Genomic DNA, 10,095 nt, shown 5'->3' with positions numbered 1-10,095 from the left:
TTATGAGCCACCATGTGGTTGCTGGGATTTGAACTCTGGACCTTTGGAAGAGCAGTCGGGTGCTCTTACCCACTGAGCCATCTCACCAGCCCCCTTGTCCACACATCTTAACATGCGAATGTTTATTGCAGTGAGTCTGGTCTGGTTCAAAGCCTCTGGCTTCTGCTACACCATCAACCCTGGATCCTCACTGGGACTTTTCAGAGATATCTTGTTGTTGCCCTGTGTCATGGAGATCCTGAAGCTTTGGATCTGCAGGACCATCTCCTTCACACGTTCCAGCAGTTTATTGATGGTGTAGATGTTGGGATGGGCCAACTCACAGCCCTGGATGTGGGCTTGGGTGGTAGCTGAGTTGGTCAGTCCACCAGCTCTCCTACACCCACACCACCAGGGCAAACTCTCCAGAACTGCCCCAGTAACTCACCCAATTCTACAGCCAGCAAAGGGCTGGGCCAGCTCTTCTACTCTCATAACATTGACTGGTTCACTGTTGCCCACAACATCAGGACCAGTTCTACTGTGCTGCCCAAGCAAGGTGCAGGGTCTGCTCTCAAGAGTGCTGCAGCCAGGGAGGGGCAAGACTAACTCTGCACAGCCCTTGGACATCAACATGGTCCCAGATGTCAGCCCAGATCAGGGACATCCGCATGGCCTTCGGTAGTAATATGAGCCACGGACATTGACGCAGACCCCTGCTGCTGCAGGGCCATAGACCCAGACTTGGTGCTCAGTGGCAGTACACACGGAGTGGGACTTCACCATGGCCTCGTGTGGCAGGGAAGACCATTCACATCAGGCTTTTCCTCACCACCTGTGCATCTCCAGTTCCTCCTTTCTTCATAGAGCTCAAACTGTTCAGCTTCCCTCTCTCCCATCTCTCCACCACAAACCTGCACATCACAGTGGCTCCCACTGTGGTTGGGCCATACGGTACGTAGCTCTGTGGGTATCTTTCCTAGTGTTAAATTTCTTCATGGCCAGGGCTAGAGAGATGGCTCAGTGGTCAAAAGCACTGGATGCTCTTCCTAAAGGACCCAGGGTTCAATTCTCAGCACCCACATGGCAGCTCACAACTGTCTGTAGTTCCAGTACCCCTGGTTCCAGGGAATCTGATACCCCCACATACACATACAAGCAGGCAGAACACCAATGTTCATAAAATAAGAATAAATAAGTAAAAAAAATTTCATGGTCATAAGTGTGCTTCTTTGTATAAAATACTATCTTCTCATTAGGGGAGAAACTGGGAATGATTTATGGGTAAGTTTCTTTAGTTTGTCCACAAATGAGGGAGAGACAGACAGACAGAGACGGAGGGAGACACAGAGAGACAGAGACAGTAAAATATTAGGAATTGAGGATTTATGGATAAATCTCATAACTTTAAGCAGAATTCAAAATTTTCAAAATGATATTTTGGGAGACCCGTAACTACTTGATCATGGAGTATCTCCATTCATTTTCTTCTTCCTTTCTTCCTCCCTCCCTCTCCTTTCCTCCCTCCCTCACTCCTTCCCTCCCTCCCTCCCTTCTTTGTTGCAGTTTTGGCTGGGCAAGGGGTGTCTGTCAGCTCCCTCTGTTGCTCTAAGCTTATCTTCCAGCCCCTTGGGTGATGTCTTTGGTGATGCACTGGCTCGGGCCCAGTGTCCGGGATTGAACTCCCGGGTCCCCTAGGGTCCTCCTTGTGAATCTGATCCCCCAGCCAAAGACTCACACAGAAGCATTCCCTTGTAATTCAGAAAAGAACCTCGGAATGATAGAAACCCATGTTTCTCCGCCTTTGCTCTCCGGGCTCCGATCTAGCATCCTTTCCGAGACACTCCGCCTCCCCAGCGGCTTCAGCTGCACCCACTTCTCCTCCACCATCCTGGGCCATCCCAACCACGAGCTCTGTGTTCATGCTCCTGACTGGGACGACACTTTGGCACCTGGGTCCTCAGACAGTGAAGACACTTAGCCTCTCAGATAATTAAGAAGGTTCCAATGCAGGCTCCACGGGGTTAGTCAGGGCCAAGGGATTATCGAAGGCTTCTGAAGTGGATAAGGCTGTGACCTGGATATCTTGCCTCTCTTCCTCTGCCCTCCCCGCCGGAATGCACTGGGTGGCTGCCCGGGGCCCTGCTGCAGAGGGGCCCGTGCTGTGCCAGCCTCTGCTTTTGCTGGACTTTCTGCCACCATGAAGGCTGCTGGGGGCTGAGCGGGATGCTGGCCAGTGTTCATTGAATGCTCCCATGATCAGAGTCTGTCCTCCTGTGTTGCAGCTTGTAGACCCTGATGCTTGTGCTGCCGGCCATAAACGCGGGAATCCAGACTCTGTCTACTGAGGCTGCTCCTGGGAACGGGCCCTGGGAACAGGAGCTGAGACCAAGCTACAAAGGTCAGTGACTGGGAGAGATCCCAAAACAGAGGGGCAGTGGGCTGGAGAGAGAGAATCTGGGCAGGTGGAGTCTGGAGAAACCAAGAGGGGTTTGGGAAGCAGTGGACACAGCTTCTGCCAGAGGAATCTCCTAGGGTCTCAGGATCCCTTATAAGCCATTTGTCAGACCAGAGCCAGTCAGGGTCGTTCCTGAGGGCAGGGTAAGCCAGGACAGGGTTATAAATGGGGCGGAATATGACTCCTGCTTACAGCCATTTGAAGGCTGGCCCAACTTTCTCATGTTTATGTACATGTTTGTGTGTATATATACACGAGTGTACAGGCACACATGTGCATGTATGTGTATGCATATGGAAGCCAGAGGTTTGCTTCTCCAACTCATTTTTTTGAGGCAAGGGGCTCTCGATGAACTCGGAGCTCATGGATTGAACACACTGGCCATCTACTTGCTTCCCCAGTGCTGGGATGGCAGCTACATACCCTGTACCCGAGATTTTGTTTTATTTACATGGGTTCTGGGGAGCAAGCTTAGGTCTATACCCCTGGCATGCTTGTATACATGGATAAACCATCTCTTCAACCCTAGATTTTTTTTTTTTTAAATCCAAACCACAAGTGAACATTCCCCTTTGTGGGAAAGGAAAAAAAAATCCCCTTTGGGCAAAAGAGTTCATTCACATCTAATTAACCCCGCCCTCCCTAAATCCTGTGTGCCAGTCAACTAGGGCGCCATGCCATTGCCAGTCCATACAAGGAGAGCTTTCTCCTCCCTCCATTCCCTGAACTGTCCTCTCTGGAAGGTAATTGGCCTTGACCTTGGAGTGTCCAAGGTTCAGCTCAGGGCTGAAGTGCCGTGTGACCCTGAGGAGCCAGTTCTGATCTGCAAGGGACAATACCGCTAAGGGAGAAGTGACCAGCCTAGGGTAGCAGCTGGCCACAGACCTTCACTGTGAGGGAGGGAGAAGTGACCAGCCTAGGGTAGCAGCTTGCCACAGACCTTCACTGTGGTGGGGATTTGAGTCAGGCAACACTCCAGACCAGATGTGGATGCCCCACCCGCTCAAGGGCAGGCTGTGTTTAAAGCCAGAGGAAAGGAAGTGGTGTGGGAAAGCCAGGGAGGGGCAGCCTGATTGGCTACACCTCACCGTGCTGTGAGCGTTTGGTCGGAACAGTGGGGAGTTTGTGATGGCCCAAGTACTGGAACCAGCCAACCAAACCAAACCCCCAAAGCCTTCAGCCCAGATACTCACATAGGCAAGGTCTTTGGGCGTGCATTGAGAATAGCTTTTAATTTTTCCACTACCACATTACCATGGATTCATTGTACAGAGTGGTGGATTTCAAAATAACACACTAATTTATTTATTACCTTATTTATTTTTGTGGGAGCGTGGAGACTTTCCCAAGCTACAGTGTGTGTGTGTGTGTGTGTGTGTGTGTGTGTGTGTGTGTGTGTGTGTAGATCTGAGGACAACGTGTGGGGAATCCGTACTCTCCTTCCACCAAGTGGGTCCTGAGGATTGCTCAGGGCGTCAGGTTTGGTTGCAATCACCTTCATCCACTGAGTCATCTTGCTGGCTCTCACTATGACATTCTTATAGATGTCACACACTCTGTACGTATTCACCACCCAGTAGCTGTTCTTGTCTTTCTTTCTTCCTCTCCTGGTCTTTCATCTGGTCTCAAACAGTCCCTCTTCCTGTTTCATGCAATATAGATAACTATAGGTAAATGCTGATTGATAGATAGATGGATAAATAGATCCCATATACAATAGAAAATGTCCTATTTATCTTTGTGTTCCTGTCATTTTCACTTAACGTGATAATTTCCAACTCTGTCAACTTTCCTGCAGACGATGCGATGTTCTTCTTTATAGCCGAATATCTTGGCATTTGTGAGTTATCTGCCATTCTTCTATTGATGGGCCTCTAGCTGGGCCCCATAACTTATTGGGTGAGCTACTAGTCTTTGAGGATATATTTTATTTATGTGTCAAGGTTTAGTCTACTGTTTACAGAGAAGACTTTGATCCAAACTTTATAGGGGTGGCATTGGACAAAACCTTTGGTTTAACAACACGAGAGAAAAGGATGTGCCCCACTCTGGGCACAAAGCTGTCAGAACAACACACAGTCCCCGTCTATAAGCGAACAAGGTTCCAGGGCGCCTGGAGTCCGAGGCTTTGCAGTGAAGGCTGAGGAGGATTCACAGGAAGATGTTTGGCCAGGGAAGACCTGGCTTGCTCGTTTGTCCAGCTTGCGGGGAGGCTCCTACCTCAGGGCCTTAACCCTGCCTGGTGTGTTCTTAAGATAGCCCCGTGCCTGCCTCCTCACAGCTGTGTTTAGGTGCTCACTAAGTAGTTATTGAAGGACGAGGATGCTGTACCTAGAAAGATACACCCCCAGGTCTTTTCTTTATCCTAGCATAAGATTTCTGGGGAAATTTCAATTTTGTGAGACCCGTTGCTTCAGCAGTCTGATAGCCAAAGGGATGGGTATGAATGCCTACACATTTCCCCCCAGGCCGGGGACAATGGTGTACCTGAGCCTGCGATTAGGTGTAGCCTTGACAGCTTGTTATGAACCCTGGGGAGAGAGGACTGGCCATGCATATCTGTAAGACAGGCTGCCAGGCCCGCACTGGACTTCAAACCGAGTGTTCCCTCTGGACTCCAAGATTTTATCCCGTACAGTGAAGAAGACAGAAATGGCTTTGTTCTCTGAGACTCACGCTCTGGAGGGTGGGGTTCTCATCAATGTCACAACCAAGGAGGCACGCAATGTTTGAAAGAAAGAGAAAGCATGATAACCTTAGGTAGGGAGTCAGAGAAGGCAGCCTGGAAGAGGTGGCATTTAAAGTAAGACCTGGAGGTTAACGAACCAAGAGCAGCTCGACTGCTGAGTGTTCTAGAGGGCAGGGGGTGAAGAATTCTGGGTGGAAAGTGCTGGAAGGCTCTAGAACAAACCAGATGCTGGTGGAATGGCAGACCTGGCGGGGCCTGCTGCTCAGTCTGGCTCCCACTTCACGGATGCTGTCTTGTCACTCTGCCATGTCACTAAGCAGAAGTCTGGCCTGAAGAAAAAGTAGGGGAGGGGTTTCCGGGTGCCGAGGGAATGAAGCATTGGTACATGATTTTTCTTCTTTAAACGAAAGACAAAAGGACATCTTGAGGCTGGAGAGATGGCTCAGGGGTTAAGAGCGCTGGCTGCTCTTCCAGAGGACATGGATTTGATCCCCAGCACCCACATGGTGATGGACAACAACCATCTGTAGTTCTAGTTCCAGGGGACCAGACACCTTCTTAATGGCCTGAATGGGCTCCGTGCACGCTATGTGTGCTGCCAGAGCACCCGTGAATTTAAGATAAACTAATAATAAAAATATTTGGATGCCAGGTGTGGTGGCACAAGCTAGTGCTCCCAACACTCGGGAGCCTCAAGCAGGAGGATTACTGTGAGTTCAGGGCCAGCCTGGGCCACAAAAACAACCCCCCTAAAATCAGAACAGTTAACGCACCCAAAAGACACCAAACAAACACAAACCAAAATACTGAAACGGTTTCTTTTGTTTTAAAATCATCCCCCTCCCCTCCCCTTTATTTTGTTCAAGACACCGTCTCCTGTAGCCCAGGCTGGACTTCAACTTGAGGTCTGTTGGTTAATCAGCGTAATCCAGCTCCTCCTGCATCCACCTCCCTAGTGCTGGGATCCTAGTAGGTGCTCAGTGAATCCTGAACTTCCCCGCTTCCTTCCTGGACCGCCATATGTAGGAAGCCCTCTGATAGAAAGTGCCCAAGAGGGCAGATGTCTGAGGTGACATCCAGCATGTTCCTGAGACATGCAACTCCCTGCAGAAGGAGGAATCCTGGGAGGCATCCTGCAGGAGGAGGGCTCCAAGCAGAATTTTTCCCAGAGTTCTTTGGACGAACTCTTCTAGATGTCTCCCAGGGGCCATAAAACCCTAGTCCCAGGCTGGGGTTATTGTGAAAGCTTAGGTTCTGGGAACAGGAGTGGCCAGGCATCCTGGCCTCGACCTTGGCACCAGCCTGCTCCTCTTACACCCAGACAGCAAATAAGTTCTGAGATGTTCAACTCATCCCGTGAGGGTTTCCTGAGACCCTTTGTGACACAAAAAGCTGTTCTTGGAACTGTGAATAGACACAGTGACACAGGGATTCTGCCTTCATGAATGAGCCCAACCTATCTCGCCAGGCTTTCTTTGCCACAGCTGGAGACAGCTGCAGCTCCAACAGAGTTGACCTATGAACCCTCCCACCACCACCCCTCAACACCTCCTCGAAGGTGAGGATAGGCCGATTTGAATCGTGGTGTGTGACCGGAAGCTGGGGTTCCCAGGCTGGTACTGTGCCTTCTCATTCCTACATTCTGTCCTGTTGTCATTAAGTCTGTCTTGCCGAGTGAAGACTCCTGCCAAACTCTGCCCAGCTCCCACACCTACCTAGACACCTGCTCAGAACTAAGCGAATATCTGTAGGCTGATGGGCTCAGCCAGGGATGGGTGAAGAGGAGTACTCGTGAGGGCCTGTCAGGGTGTGTGTGTGTGTGAGTGTGTGTGTGTGTGTGTGTAGTTAGGGTCTGGAAAGGGGGCTAACGTGGTGGGGGTTGCGCTGGTAGAGGAAGAACCTGGAGTCGGAGGTTAACCCCGTGAGGGACTCAGGATGGACACCATGCACAGGTCGCTTGGCTTGCAGCACAGTAGAATTCAGGCCAGGAGGGGTGACAGGTGACACAGAGGTCCCTACATGGAAATGTGAGTTTCGGAGGAAAACGAAAGCTTCTGAAGGCCACTTGAGGCAAAAGGGAAGTTGATACTTTTTGTCTTTTTGTTTTTTTTTTTTTTGGTTTTTTTTTTTTTTTTTTTTTTTGAGATAGAGTATTCATGTATCCCAGGCTGGGATTACAGGAGTGTGCCTCCACACCCAGTTTATACCGGTGCTGGGAATCGAACCTAGTGTTTTCTGCATGCCGGGCAGACACTCTGTTAACTGAGAGCGAGTCCACAGCTGCTGGTCTCCCATTTAGGGTGGCAAGGTCAGCAGGTGTTTGGGACAGAGGAGCTCATTTGAGGGCTGGCAAGGGGGGTTAGCAGGTAGACACTGCTTCCATGAGCTCTGTCTCTGAGCCCACCTGGGAGAGGGAGAGAACCAACTCCTGTGAGTTGGCCTGTCACACGGCCACCTCCCCACCACCACCCTGCTGCCCCCAAGGAGAAGACAATGAATCAAGAGGGGGAACTGAGACCACAGAATGGACAGTTCTGGGTGCTGTACCTGTCACTTCAGATCACAGTGAATGTGCCTTTACTAGCTGTCTCTCCTCATGAGACAGCAGGGGCTCTGCCTCATCCAAAGCTGGACCCCCTTTTGTGTCCGGCATGCAGTAGATGAGTGTTTTGTATTGAGTTGGGTTCCCAGGGCAACGTGGAAGAAAGAGCCTGCAGTTAGGTCCTAGGGAGAGAAGTCCTAGGGAGAGAAGTGGGCATGAGGGCTTCTCGCTACTGCTGCTGTCCTGCTGGGAGAGATGGGAGGGAGGAGGGATAGAGGCCAGCAGGGCTGGGGAGCACTGTGCTTGTCACACAAATATGACTTTGATCCTCTGAGTTAGAAGAGAGCCAGGCCCAGTGGCATCCACTGATATCCTAGGTGTCTCTTGGCTTGATGGCCAGCCAGGTTACCTGCTTTTCAAGCTCCAGAACAAATCAGAAACCCACTCCAAAAAAACAAAGAGAGCAGTGCATGGGGGCAGGGGAGAGACACAGAGACAGAGAGAGACTGACAGATAGACAGAGAGGTGAAGAGGGATAGTATCTCATTCCAAGGCTTCCTTATAAAGCACGAGTGTGAGGATTCACACGAGCGCGTAATGTCCTACTTCTAGAACATTCCACTATTCATTTATTGGCATAGTTCAGCCTTTACCATAAGTGTAAATTGGCATTGATTCATTAAGGCTCATGACAGTTCCTCCGAGCAGATGAACCACCTGAGATGATTTTTTTTTTTTTTAGTTTAGTGAGATCATCTAGATTTGAACCCAGGATGTAGAATCTGTGACATTACCCACTGAGCCATACATTCTTCTGTGCAACATTATTTTAGAGTGTGTCTGGTACTCTCCTCTATGGCCTTATCAGGAATCATTGTGTTCAAGTTTCATATGAAGAAACAGAGAGGCACAGCTATTTGCCCAGAGTCACCCAGTGTACTGGATAGCTTTGTGTCAACTTGACACAGCTGGAGTTATCACAGAGAAAGGAGCTTCAGTTGGGGAAATGCATCCATGAGATCCAGCTGTAAGGCATTTTCTCAATTAGTGATCAAGGGGGGAGGTTCCCTTGTGGGTGGTGCCATCTCTGGGCTGGTAGTCTTGGGTTCTATAAGAGAGTAGGCTGAGCAAGCCAGGGGGAGGCAAGCCAGTAAAGAACATCCCTCCATGGCTTCTGCATCAGCTCCTGCTTCCTGACCTGCTTGAGTTCCAGTCCTGCAGCCTTTGGTGATCAACAGCAGTATGGAAATGTAAGCTGAATAAACCCTTTCCTCCCCAACTTGCTTCTTGGTCATGATGTTTGTGCAGGAATAGAAACCCTGACTAAGACACCCAGCTACTAAGTGGCTCCAGGGGTGGGGGTGGGGGGTGGGGAGTTGGGTATAGGGATTCAGTAGTGAGTGAGTCAGATGTCAACAGGTGGTACCAGATGCTAGGACTAGGGAGACATCTTGCAGTGTCCCCAGAGAGGGCTCTACAGGCTCCTGAGAAATTTGGGGCGGGGAAGTTAGAAAGGAAAGGAAGAAGGGCGCCATCTGCGCCCATGGCTGCCCTCGAGCTGAGGTCGAAGAAGACAGAGCAAAATAGAAGCGGATTCTGTGGGCTGGGAAACCACAAGGAAGCAAAGGCAGGATCATCCCACAAAGGCCTACTGTGGGAGCGGAAGTGAGGCTGTGCCTGGGAGGGGATTTCAGGGCTCCGGCTCTGGACAGGGACCAGTCTCGGACCCTCGTCAGCTCAAACCAGCCACTTCCAGATATCTCCCCTGAACGCTCCCCAGCTCCGAGGGCTGCATCAAGAATCTAGAGAAGGAGAAACCGGTTACAGGGGGTCTTGAAGTGGGCCTCCCTGGGTTCACAGGAATCTTGGAGGCGGCCCAGCCCGTGGTGCGGGAGGGGACAGGACTGGTTTAAAACCAAGCAGACCCAGCTGCCGCCTCTTCTCCGGGACTCAGGACAGAGACTAGTAATCAGGTGAGACTCTCATTATGGCGCTGCCCAATGGGGGCGGCTGGGGTCCCTGCCCCTCTGTCGGGAAGCAGCCAGCACAGCGGGCATATATCTCAAAGCTGAGTGGACCACTGGATTCTCTCCCAGGCAGGAGATGAGAATGGAGGTCCAAGGCCTACGGGGCTCCCGCATGTGGCCTTGAAGGGCCCGTTCCTCGCGTTGATCTTGGCAGCTCCACGGGTTCCACATCGCCCTCTCTTCTCCTGTCTTGTCCACATCGGCTCTCCCCACCTTTCATCATAATAGCCCTGCTCCACCCTGAAATTATCTCGCAGTGTCCCTGTGCCCCTGTGGTCATTGGATAAAAACAGACAAGCCATAGCCTTGTCTCGGGGCTGCCTTGGGGCGGCCGAGATGCCCTGGACTCCTGCACAGCCGTTTCCAGGCCCAGCCACTGCTGACATCTCCCCCCCCCCCC

The 10,095-nt window shown here is 51.0% G+C and overlaps 1 protein-coding gene across 1 annotated transcript in view; it reads left to right on the top strand.

Moving 5' to 3' along the window:
• Pla2g5 (phospholipase A2 group V) overlaps positions 1-10,095 on the top strand; it is a 61,095-nt gene that overhangs the window by 39,668 nt on the left and 11,332 nt on the right. Inside the window, exon 2 of the mRNA XM_021200733.2 lies at positions 2,265-2,380. The gene's annotated coding sequence lies outside the window, so the exon portion shown is untranslated. The remainder of the gene's footprint in view (positions 1-2,264; positions 2,381-10,095) is intronic.

The sequence above is a fragment of the Mus pahari genome, chromosome 6 (genome assembly GCF_900095145.1).
Source record: "Mus pahari chromosome 6, PAHARI_EIJ_v1.1, whole genome shotgun sequence".
Classification (NCBI taxonomy): Eukaryota; Metazoa; Chordata; class Mammalia; order Rodentia; family Muridae; genus Mus; species Mus pahari.
This window is presented reverse-complemented; position numbering and strand designations above follow the sequence as displayed.